Here is a 13,016-nt window from a genome sequence, read left to right as displayed (position 1 = left end):
TTAACAATATTTGGATGTAACAATGAGCAGCTGCGGCACCGTGAACTTTTGTGTGTATTCTATAGCAAAATAAGCCACTTACAGCAATGTTCCCGCTGCATTATTTATTATAACAAGAAAATCTGACTACTGGGTGTCTGTGCCAGAAAGAAAAGAAACGTGAAATTCAGGAAAATGAAAAAAATAAGCATGTCACTTGGCCGCACCCACCTTTGTGCCACGCACCGTGCACAGCATGCCTTCATCTCACCCCTCCAACATCGGCGAGAGGGCACGGAAGGCAGAGGGGTGCGTGGGACAGACATGCGACAGGCTGCATGGCACAATAATGGGTATGATGAAGCAGCTTTCTGTTTTTTTTCCCCTTGATGATTTTGCATTCTTTTTTCTTTCAGCGCATAGTACACCCAGTAGCCAGATTTAATTCTTATAACCGATAATGTGGCATGGGAGTTGTAGTAAGCAGTTTATTTTACAATAGGACCATGACTTATTATTTTACCATGACTCCATGACTTTTCAATTTTTGGAGTTGCATAAGGTATAGCACAAAGCTACTCATTGACTTGGATTGCTTGAAGAGGCAGACATTACTTAGACTGGAAGTGAGAACGCATAATTGACTAATTAACAAAATTTCATTAGTAATCTTTTTAACTATTTACTTTATCACACATACTGCAGTACACAAATTAAAACCAGGGATTTCACACAGCATGTTCACATGAAATGAATTTTGAAACTAGCACCAGTGTTGAGATAAGGACTGTCAAAGTTGCTAAATTGCGGTTTTTCACTTGCACTGTTGTTCCAACACCTTTTTATGCATTGAAGCTCAAAAATTACTGGAACATTAATCTATTTCATCGCCAGCTTTGGGAACGCATATCTCAAAACTGGTGTCTTCCTATACTCCATTCGATACATAGCAGTCAACGCTGTGGAAGCTACGCAAGAAGTTCGCTCAAGAAAAGTTATCACTCCGCGCGTTCCGTCCATGCTTCGCTGCGCCGCCAACAGTGTTCGCTCCCGCGAGCATGCACGTGACGCTGCAGGCGACGGGTTGCAAATAAAAACACGAAAAGAACAAGAAGAATGAAAAATGATCTAAAACAATGCACTAGCAGCCGTATACCACAGTGTGTTTCTTTCTAAGGATTAAAACTTGTTTCATTCAATGCTGAGCCTATGTATAAACAACAGTCAGCCACAGTTGCAGTCAAGAAACATCAAACTATATTCAAGTGTGAACGAAGCCATTGCAAGAAGTCTCTCTATCCTCCACAGCGTTGACTGCTATGTATGGAACAGAGTATAGGAATTCATTGCAAATAGATATAACTTTCGAAGTCACTAGCTATATTTTCTTAATTGTGATATGGTTTGTAATAATTCGTTTAAAGCTTAATTAGCAATACTTCATTAAATAATAAAAATATGCATGTTAATTTCTCGTGCAAATAATGTCCGCTTCTGAGAGTAATCTAGCTCAAGAAGTAGAATTGTGCTACATGTCACGGGTGATAATTCAAATTTGTTTCAATGATTAAAAAGAAAAAGACTCCTTATTTTTTAAACAGCATTTTTAAGTGTAGCTGAAAACATAACCACTCTGTCTTAGAGGGCCCCGCCCCTCACCAGGCGGCATAGCAAATTTTGGTTGTACGCTGGAAGCTGTTACGTGCCCTCTAGGGAGTGTTCTATTGCAATAATTTTTCAAATTGGTTCATTAATAGCTGAGATAGAAGTATTTCAGTGCTGCAAACACACGATTTCAAGAGGGGAGCATCACCACCAACATAGACCCTCTCTCCACTTGCCCCCATCTACCGTATTTATTCAAATATAAGTCAACCTTTTTTTCCGCAAGTGTTACCCATAATTAGCCATCAACCTGTATTTGTGACGAAAGACTTGACCTATATTCATGATCAAAGCTAACAAAGGTACCAAGCTAATGGAGTTCCACTGTGGAACAGGGCCGCCGCCGGAGCCACGAGGGCCAAGGCCGCAAACCAGAATGTTGCATGATGGAACATAGTGGAATGTTGCATGTTTTGCAGTAAACTCTTGTTTTCTGCTTGGTTTTCCTGTCGTAGTATTTCTTGCCGTTTCTATAAGTCTCCATCTCGGCAGGCTGGTGCTGAATAGCTTCCGATGGTAGGGGAGGGTGAACTGGGTGTTCCGGGCTGCTTTGCGTCATTGTTGCTCTTAGAGTTAAAGTCAGACGAAAAGGCAATATCCTCAGACTCACTGCTGCTCGATTCATCGATAAAATCAGCTGCAGATGCAGCGGAATCATGAGATCTGCAGCGCTTCCAGAAGCAACCATTTTTGCTTCCTACTTTGACGATCGCGAAACTTCAGAGTGCGTTCAAAAATAACTGCCAAGCTGTAAAAAAGCGAACTGCTTAAGAAACAAAAATATACTATTGTCGCAACGTCAAAACAGGGGTTCTAGAGCAGGAGGCACAGCAGCAGGTCGCTGTTTTAATTATGAACGCAACCGCGACTTCTTCTTCACTGTGCTTTTGCAAATACCTCATGCACACTAGGGTTCTCCTCTTCTTCAACGGAGTACAGGCGTGGCATTTGCGTCCCTTCAAAGAAAACATCGTTCCGATGCGCAATTTAAGCGTATGAGGGCGGTGTATAACGGCAGAGTTAAACACGCAGAAAAGAAAGAAAAGGAAAAGACAAAAATCAAAAGAGGTTCGACAGGTACGGCTTCATCCGTACCAATACACCACTTCAGGCAAGTGCTTGCGGTGACTTGAACTATTGTCAGTGTCAGGAATGACCTCATAATTTACGTCAATCAAGTGACAGATCACTCTGTATGGCCGAAAGTACCGTCATAGAAGTTTTTCGGAAAGTCCACGACATCATAGTGTTCTCATTATGACGTCGTCTAGATAGACCAAGCATGTTTGCCACTTCAGACCTGACAGTGTGGTATCCATTAGACACTGCAAAGTTGCAGGCGCTGAGCACAAACCGAAAGGAAGGACCTTAAATTCGTAAAGACCATTGGGGGTCACGAAGGCAGTTTTCTCATGATCTCTCTCATTGACCTCGATCTGCCGATACCTGCTTCATAGGCCCATTGATGAAAAATAATGCGCATGCCGCAGCCTGTCCAGCGAATCGTCGATGCGTGGCAGCGGGTAGACGCCTTTCTTCGTGACCTAGTTTAATTTGCGGTAATCGATGCAGAATCACAAAGTACCGTCTTTCTTTTGGACTAATACCACGGGTGACGCCAAAGGACTTTTCGAAGGCTGTATCACACCATCCTTGAGCGTCTTCTTCACTTGTTTTTGAATCTCTTCACGTTCCTTTGGAGCACCACAGTAGTGTACCTGCCAACCCTCCTGATTTGCCCGAGAAACTCCCAATTTTCTACTGTACGTTCCGATTGTACGATCACTGTCTTGTATCTCCCGGAAAGTGGTCTCTGTTCGTGCAATAATGGTTTTTGCGAAACCGGCACCGCGGAATCTACAGCCACATCGTAATTGTCAACATCACCAAGTGCCGCACTAGCACCATTGGTATCATCGACTAAGCTGCCGACTATGGTGTCTAGTAAGCCGACCAAAGCCGAGCTAATGTAGCTCTTGCATTTCGTGCATGCCTTCCTCCATGGTGCATCTTGTTGCTGTTGCTTGTGTGTATGATTAGTGTTGGCTAGGCCGTGTGCGTGTGCGGTGCACCATGGGTGACGCACCCTGGGTCAAGTACGTCAAGTACTAGTACTAATTTTGCAGGTGGTTGCAAAATTAACAGTGCCAGGAACGAAAGCTGCACAAAAATGGAAGATGGCGTTGGTCAAACAGCATCGGTGCATCAGCTGCATCAGTCAACATGGAGGCGATAACGATGTGATAACGATGCGGATGCCAATAGGTCTGCGGCTCCCACATGTTGCCAGATGGGTTCAGGTTGTGCCAAGGACTGGTATATAAGTTGAGGAGTGACTTTTTAATAATATTTTTTGCAAAAAACCTTAACCTATATTCTGCACTGTATAGTAGTTCTCCTCCTTCACGTCCGATGGAGCAGTGTGTCCGTGAGCATTGCGGAAGGTCTCGAAAGTGGCGTCTTGAACCATCGATAACGGGGACACTGTTTATTGGTGGTTTGGTTGTTTCTCTCTACGTCACCATTTTGGCGATCTACATGACAATTCACATTTGCTGTTGCGCATCTGTGCGACGATGTCACGTCGGCAGAGCTACGCCGCTGACTTCAAGCATCAAGGGGTACTTTTTGCCAAGTACTCCAACAACTGTGCCACTCAGTGCAAGTTTGAGAGGAATGAAAAGCTGATTATGGGTTGGAGAAAGCAGCAGTACCAACTTTTTGTGTGCAATAGCTAGCATTGTGCTTTACGCGGCCTAGGACCTGAGAGGCATGACACTCGAGAAACAACTGAGGCTTCATGTGGTAAAGGACCGTGCAAAGGATCTTCCGGTGTCCTGCGAGGACATTCGGACGAAAGCCCAGCAGTTGGTGCAACGAGATACGATCGGCCGGTCAACGTTTAAAGCAAGTCAGGGCTGGGTCCAAAAGCTCATGCGGCGCAATGGATTCTCCCTTTGTCGTAGAACAACAATCTGTCTTTGTTTGCCAGCAGAATGCAAGGGATGGTTTGTGGAGTTATAGCAATATTGCCACGCGCTTGCGCCACGTGCTTGTGCCACGTGCTTGGGCCACTTGCTCCCAGAAGAAGACGAAAACACGCTGGCTGACGGGCTCGCGCCTTAGTCTTTTGTCGGTACTGCACTGCCCCGTCAACGACTTGGGCTTTAACGGCCTCTTTCAGAAATCGCCTGACAATTAAACGTAACATTTCTCTGCTGGAGGTGCAGGGTATTCTCGACCCATGCAACAGACCCCTCCCAGCAGCAGGAACACTAGACCGATACCGGAGCTCACGGCACTACACCGGGCCAGCTGGAGAATCCAGGGATAGGCCCCTGAGTTTGAGTCTTTACCTGCGAGAACAACGATAGCGTCGGCAGGTATGGATGCTCTATCCCATACTACCACAACTAACCCTGCGACAGCTGCTCCAGTACCTCCTCATTACATGCTGCAAAAACCGCGCGTTCCAAGTCCCTTCCACGGTGACCTTCTTGAAGACGTGGAAGACTGGCTGGCGGACTTCGAGCGCGTAGCGGAGTTCAATGTATGGGACGATGAATCGAAGCTCCGAAACGTCAACTTCAGCCTTTTGGATGGTGCTCGCACGTCGTTCCAGAACCGCGAAGTTGTTCTGACTTAATGGCGTGAGTTCTGTTGCAGCCTTTTGGACACCTACGCCAGCTCCGATCGTCGGGAACGAGCAGAATGGACCCTCCAGTCTCGCATTCAGAAACCTAATGAGAGTGTGGCTATGTACATGGAAGACATGATGCATCTCTTCAGGCGAGCTGAGCTTACCATGTCTGAAGACAAGAAGCTGCGTCACTTGATGCGAGGCGTGAAAAAATAGCTTTTTGGTGGACTCGTTCGTAGCCCACCAAAAACGGTCACAGAGTTTGACTGAAGCTGTCACCATGGAGAATGGAGAAGGCCCTGCACCAGCGCTTGCACCAGTACGATCGGCAAGTGAATCTCTCCTCTGCTACCAATGGACTAGAAGCTCTCACGACTGACGTCGAGTTGATTCGCGAGATCATTAGATCAATAGTCCGCAACGAGCTGTGACAGCTGCAGCCTTCAGCTAACTTAATAGCTAGCGTCATGCGTGACGAAGTGCAGCATGCACTCGGCGTGCCACGCTACGAAGCATCACTTCAGGCTGCTCCACCACTTCAGGCCGCTCCACCACTTCAGGCCGCTCTACCACTTCAGACCGCGCCACCACTTCAGGCTGCTCCACCACTTCAGGCGTTCACAACTTCAACTGAACCACGCCGCACAACATACGCTGACGTTTGAAGAGGCACCATCCCATCGCCAGCGACACCTCCTACCGTGAGCGAATACCAGCGTGCGACTTATGCTGACACATTTGAGCACCCTATCCCTGCACCAGCGCCGCTACCTGCCGTCACCCCATATGCCATGCTTCAGTCAGCACAGGCGGTTCCTTATTTTGGAGAGGCCTGATCAGCCGTATGTAAATCGGACATTTGGTGCATACCCGACCGACGACCGCTCTGTTACCACTGTGGTGAGGCGGGTCATGTCTACCGAGAGTGCCAGACCGCCGCCTTGGACTCCAGGGGTTTCCTGTTAATTCACCCCGACCCCGTTTCGGACAACGGCCACCTGAGATTGAAGATTTTATTGTCCGCCACTGTCATCAAGGCGCCAGTCGCGATCGCCGTCACCACGACCATCCTATCCGAGAGGTACAAGTCGAATGTCGCAAGGACGATCTCCGAGCCCTCGCCTGGAAAACTAATGTCAGCGACCTTTCGAGGCAAGGCCGCTGACACTGGACGTGGGCAAGACCTCCATTTGACGCGACCACAGACCAACGGAGACTTGACGACACTGGTGTCTGAGGCTGGAGACAACTTTTCAGTAAACATACCTATGCTGATCGACGGTCGAAATGTTACTGCTTTAATAGACACTGGCGCTGACTACTCTATTATCAGCGGAAAACTGGCAAGCAGTGTAAAGAAAGTTATGATGCCTTGGACAGGGACGCACGTACGGACAGCTGGCGGACATGTCGTCAAACCACTTGGAGTGTGCACTTGTGTACAAATTCAAAATTCTACGTTTCCCATCAGTTCCCTTGTTCTCCGAGAATGCTGCCATGAATTGATACTTGGAATAGACTTTCTTTGAGAGTATGGCGCCATCATTAACCTCCGCCAACACTGTATTTCGTTCTCTACAAAGAAAGTGATGACACAAGACGTCTGTCGCCACAGAGCCGCTCTTTGAATTGCTGACGACAGCACCACGATACCACCTTGTGCTAGTGTAATGATTGCAGTTACATCCGAGGGCACATGCAAAGGCAAAGTACTTGCAGAGTGCAACGTCTCCCTTCTACTTACCTTCGAAATTAGCGTGGCTTGAGAAATTATTGATGTTCGTGATTGCCAAGCTGACGACTTGATCACTGATTCACAGATGAGCACCGACACCTCTTTCGTGCCAACTGCTGTTGCTTAAGTTGAAGCCTTAGAGGGCGTCATTGAGTGTTTCGCTTGTGAGGAAAGCGGCAGGGGGGGTTGATGAAGAAAGGGTTGCAAATATCAACATCAACAACGACCTGTCGGAGGACAATAAGGAGGCACTGCGAGGACTGTTCTGCGAATTCAAGGACTGCTTCGCTCGATCGTCTAAAGTCAGTCAGACGCAAATCACGCAGTACAGGATAATTACTTACGGCAATGCACGTCCTATTCACCAGCAGCCGTATCGTGTTTCGCCGAAAGAACGCGAAGCAATTCAACAAATCAAGGAGATGATTGACGATGATGTCATCCAACCTTCAAACAGTTTGTGGTCGTCACCGGTTGTCCTGGTGAAAAAAGGACGGCACTCTCCGCTTCCGTGTTGATTACCGAAAACTGAACGTCACAAGGAAAGACGTCTATCCATTGCCATGCATAGATGACTCTCTCGACCGGCGATGGCGAGCCAATTATTTTTCCTCCCTTGACTGGCAGATTGAGGTAGACAAACGCGACCGGGAGAAAACAGCCTTTGTCACCCTGGATGGACTTTACGAGTTCCGAGTACTTGCGTTCGGGTTGTTCTCTGCTCTGGCAACTTTCCAACGGATGATGTACACTACTAGCCGACCAAAAATGGCAAACCTGTCTCGTCTACCTGGATGATGTGGTCGTATTTTCAGACAGCTTCTCCGGACATATTAAGCGACTGCGGCAAGTGCTCGAGGCAATCCGATCAACCAACCTCACCTTAAAGCCTCAGAAATGTCACTTCGGTTATGAAAAACTGAAGTCCTTTGGCCATGTCGTGAACAAGGAAGGCGTCCGTCCTGGCCCCGAGAAAACTTCCTATGTAGCTGCTTTCTCGACTCCTACCAACAAGAAAAGTGTTCGACATTTCCTGGGACTGTACGCATACTATCGGCGCTTTATACGCAATTTTTCTAAAATTGCCGAACCACTTACTCGTATCACTAGAGATGACACGTCGTTCAACTGGAGCTCTGAACAGGAAGCGACTTTCAATGAGCTTCGAGACCGCCTGGCATTGCCCCCTATTCTTAGGCATTTCGGCGAGGAAGCCGAAACGGAAATTCATACCGATGCCAGTAACGTCGGTCTGGGTGCGGTGCCCGTCCAGCGGCAGGAGAACGGCAAAGGGGTCATAGCTTACGGCAGTCGCACCCTATTGCGACCTGATTCCAATTACACTACCACAGAGAAAGAGTGTCTTGCCATTGTATGGGCACTTGCAAAGTTCCGACCTTATCTCTATGGCCGCCCATTCTGGGTCGTAACGGATCATCACTCCTTATGCTGGCAGACAAACCTAAGAGACCCTTCCGGACGACTGGCACGGTAGAGCTTGCGCCTGCAGGAATACAACATGACCATTGTGTACAAATCAGGCAGCACACACGAAGATGCCAACACATTGTCGCGCGCGCCTGTTGAACCTGCTGATCAACATACCGAAGATGACAGCGCTTTTCTTGGCACCATAAGCAAGCCAGATGTATCTACACGGCAGCTAGCAGATTGTGAATTGCGACCTATCATTGAACACCTAGAAGGCCGCAACGTAAGTCTGCCCCGGTAAATTGCTCCTGGATTGTCGTCGTTTTGTTTGCGACAGGGAATCTTATTCAAGAATTCTGCTGTAGGACTGTCTGAGGACTGTCTGCTGTAGTCCTGCTGTAGGACTGTCTGCTGTAGTCCTACTGAGAGTGGCTTGTGAAGAACGATGCTGCCATGACACTGACAGGACGCCGCAAGAAGGCTCCCCTCACCGAAGTCACGATGTGGGTTAAGGATGCGGGGGAGGACCTGCCAGTGGAAATTATCAAGACAGGCTTCAAGAAATGCTGCATTTCAAACACACTCGATGGCACCGAGGATGATGTCATTTAGGATACTGGGCATGCCTGCGAAGCATCCGACGAGGACAGCTTTCCTGACAGTTCTCACGGGGACGTGGCTTGTCGCAGCGAGTGGCCAAGCTGAGCTTATTGTAAATAAAGGTGTGTCATGCTCCAATTTTTCCATTTCTCAAAACATATTGGTCTACCTATATACGAGTAATTTTTCTTCGTTTTCAGAGAGCACAATATAGGGGTTGGCCTATATTCGTGCTCGACCTTTTTTCAAGTAAATATAGTAGCCTCTGCAAGCAAAATACCTTCCCTGCGATCTCCCATACCGGAGCTGGAGTATTGTGTGATGCATATGTCACAGGCCCCCACGCCTTAATTTTTTTTTTTCTAACTTTTTGCTGCGCGACGCACTTCCTCTGAGGGTCACGCGTGCGAGCTGTTGCGTTTGTCTCGTTTCATGCAGTGCACAATTTTGCACGATGTGCTCATGAACATTTGTCTAGCGGTATAAGTCAGTGCTACACAAACACCGAGGCATATGCAAGTGGATCACATAGCATGATTGTGTGCTGAAACACGGTATAAAATAACATAGTTTCGCTCTTTGCGCGCATGACTCCATGACACGGCAACAAGCAGACGAAATGGAAGTACAGTGCTCACGGATTGAAATAGGACACGGAGCATTTAGTACAACCCTACATATGTGCAAAGTACGCGAGAGCACATTGTCATGTCGCTAGGAATTTGGTCACCAAAGGTGACGAGGGCTCCGATGTAAGTGTACGCGCCAGAATTACGTCGATGTGACACGAACTGCAGCCGGTTGAAGCGAACGTATGCGCATTACTTAGCCCTAAATTGACGCGTTTCATCCGTGAGCACTGTACATCTCTCTTGCTATGGTACGAAGTGAAACAAAGACACACAGACATTCGGTTTGTAGGTTTTATTATTTCTTTAAACTTTAATTGGTCTATTGAAGCAACAGATCAAACAAATAACTGCTCTTGCCTTGAATAACTCTCAAAGTCACCTGTCGCTATGAGTGACGTCACAGCACCGCCATGTACGTAGGTTCACTTGGGTGATTCCACGAGAGATCAAACGTGCATGTCTGCGTGATATTTTTGTTTTGTCTGGTTTCTTTATATGTCATGTATGAATATTCAAACTGCACGGAACTGAAAATTTTATTCCTGAAAAGCATTCCCAGCAAGGCAAAAATATATTTGAAGATAGTGGCATGAGCGTCCTCCTATTGCTTACCACAATCTTTTCCGATTTTAAGGCCGAATTAAATGCAAACTAAGAATGTTGTGTCGAAAAACTTTCTACTCGTTTAATTCGCTTCACAGTAAATTAGTACCATGAATTTTTTTATCCACGATAAAGTGTATAAGCGCGACTGAATGAGGACATAGAAAGAAACATATACACAGAGATAGCGCTTCTCTGTGTATCGGAAGCACTGTCTCTGTGTATCTGTTTCTTTCTACATCCTTGTTCAGTCGCACTTATACACTCTGTCATGGATTCTAATCAACTAGCCCGCTAACGCATTTTAACCAAGTTCATTTTTTTATGCTGTCCACAAAGGAAAAAAAAAACCGTAAAAAAAAAATTCTAGACATGGCTCAAATCAGAAAAAGTTTGCAACTTTCATGCATCTTGGCGCATTTCCTATTTCACACAGAAACTTGAAAAAAGTGTCAAAGATAGAACATTCTCTTTGCAACATTTATGCAAAATATTAGCTTCCTACATGAAACACAAGAGAAGAAATAAAGTAGTGTAGTGGGTAATATGCATGTGGCACTGTGCGGACTGCCACCGCTGCGGCGCGAGACCCGAGCTCAGGCTGCTGATGCGAAGGGCCAGGACTCATGATCAAGAGCTACTTGTGATCCCTTGAACGAGCTGCAATAAACCCCATTTCCTTTGATGGAGGTGCCGGGTAACCTCGGAAACTGGAACTCCGAAGCCGGACACTACCAACTGCTGCGACCATGCCTGACGAAACCACCCAGGAAGATGCACCACAGCCTCCGGCGGTCATTGTTTCTGGTGTGCTGCACCAGCGTGATCCTGCCATCTTTAGCGGCACCGATGATCATGATGTGGAGGATTGGTTGTCATCTTACGAACGGGTGAGCCAGCATAACAAGGGGAACGACGTCACCAAGTTGCACAACATGCTGTTTTACTTAACCGCCGTCGTGAACCTCTGGTTCTGAAACCACGAGCATGATTTCACAACATGGAACGCATTCAAGACAAGTTTCGCAGAAGTGTTCGGGCGCGCCGCTGTGCGCAAGCTTCGTGCAGAACAACGCTTACGGAGGCGTGCGCAACATCACGGTGAAACTTTCACAAGTTACATCGAAGATGTCATTGACCTGTGTAAGCGCGTGAATCCGTCAATGGCAGAACAGGGCAAGATAAAACACATTATGAAAGGTATTGATGAGGACACCTTTCAAATGTTGTTAGCGAAGGATCCGCATACCGTGGCCGAAGTTATCAATTTATGCCAAAGTTTTGATGAGCTAAGGAAACAACTCATCTTAGCTCGGCGCCCACCGCCTACGGAAGATTCGTTAGCAGCATTGGTTATTGGCGACAACCACACAACTTTGCTCAAGCAAATAAAATAATTTGTGCGCGAGGAGGTCGCGCGACAGCTCTCGATTTTGACGACCATGGAGAAGCCTTCTCAATATTTGGCTCCAGTGATCCAACAGATAATTCAAGAGCAAGTGACCGAAGCTCTTCCACCTCCGTGTCAGCCAGCTCCCGTGGCCGTGCCTCTGACGTATGCTGTTGTACGGGCACCTCGTCTTCAGGGGTTCTCACCTCCGCCTTCAGCGCCTCATCCGCCGGTGTTCTCTCCTCCGCCTTACCAGCCGGCTCCCTTTTTCAGTGCACAGCAGCAGGGTACAAATCCTTGGCGCACTGCTGACAACTGCCCAATATGCTATGCCTGCGATAACCCGGGACATGTAGCGCATTTCTGCCGCCGGCGCTTGCTGGCTTTCGTGGGCACCCCGCGACCACCCAGTTCTGGCTTCCGACCTTTCCGTATGCCTCAACGACCACCACCAGAAGTCTACGCTGCTGATGACATACCAGCTCCGCAGTCGCAGCCCTATGGTATACTTGGCGCTCGCCTTCTTCTCGTCGGCGCTCACTCTCACCCATGCGTCGTAGGCCCAGTGCCAGTACTACTGAGGCAGAAAACTGATTTCCGCAGTTCCTGAGGCACGAACTGCATCCTCGTTTTTCCCCCGCTAACGTTATTGAAGTGTCCGTTGATGGCATCAAATCTCTTGCGCTCGTCAATACAGGTGCTGCTGTATCCGTGATTAGTGAGAAGCTTTGTCGTGCATTACGGAAAGTGACCATGATGCCTTCGGTACCATTGCTTAGAACAGCCAGTGCACAACAATTTCAGCCAGTCACTATGTGCACTGCCAGGGTGCTGATTTGAGACATTTTGTATTCGATTGATTTCTTTGTGTTAGCTTGTTGCTCCCACAATGTGATTCTCGGTTAAGGTTTTCTGTCGCGCCATCATGCTGTCATTGACTGTGCACGTGCCGAGGTTCAGTTCTCCGTTTTGGGCGATTTGCCATCTCACGACTCTCAAGTTCATGATGTTAGCAGGATCTGTGTAGCTTCAGATACTGACCTTCCTCCTGACAGGGCTGTATTTGTCCCTCTTTCATGCACATCACTTGCCGAAGCAACGCTCATGTTTACACCCGCCGCTGTCTTCATTCGCCTCCAGCCTATATTGTTACCTTTTGCCCTCCTCACGGTTCACCATGGTGCTGCAGAAATACTGATTTCTAACCCAAACTCGTACACTTTGGCTTTGCACTGTGGCGAGACTATTGGTACCATCCAGACTGGGGACGCTGACGTTATTGTGCATATTGTGACGTGGATACTGCCAACGTAACATCACTGACACCCCATGTGCCATCTA

General features: G+C 47.6%; 1 protein-coding gene across 14 annotated transcripts in view; it reads left to right on the top strand.

The window, feature by feature from the left end:
• The window catches only part of hfp (Poly(U)-binding-splicing factor hfp), a 158,378-nt gene that overhangs the window by 45,253 nt on the left and 100,109 nt on the right, over positions 1-13,016 (top strand). The gene's annotated exons all lie outside the window — the stretch shown is intronic.

This window comes from Dermacentor andersoni, chromosome 1, assembly GCF_023375885.2.
Source record: "Dermacentor andersoni chromosome 1, qqDerAnde1_hic_scaffold, whole genome shotgun sequence".
Taxonomy (NCBI): domain Eukaryota; kingdom Metazoa; phylum Arthropoda; class Arachnida; order Ixodida; family Ixodidae; genus Dermacentor; species Dermacentor andersoni.
The sequence above is the reverse complement of the archived record's forward strand: the minus strand, read 5'-3'. Positions and strand labels throughout refer to the sequence as shown.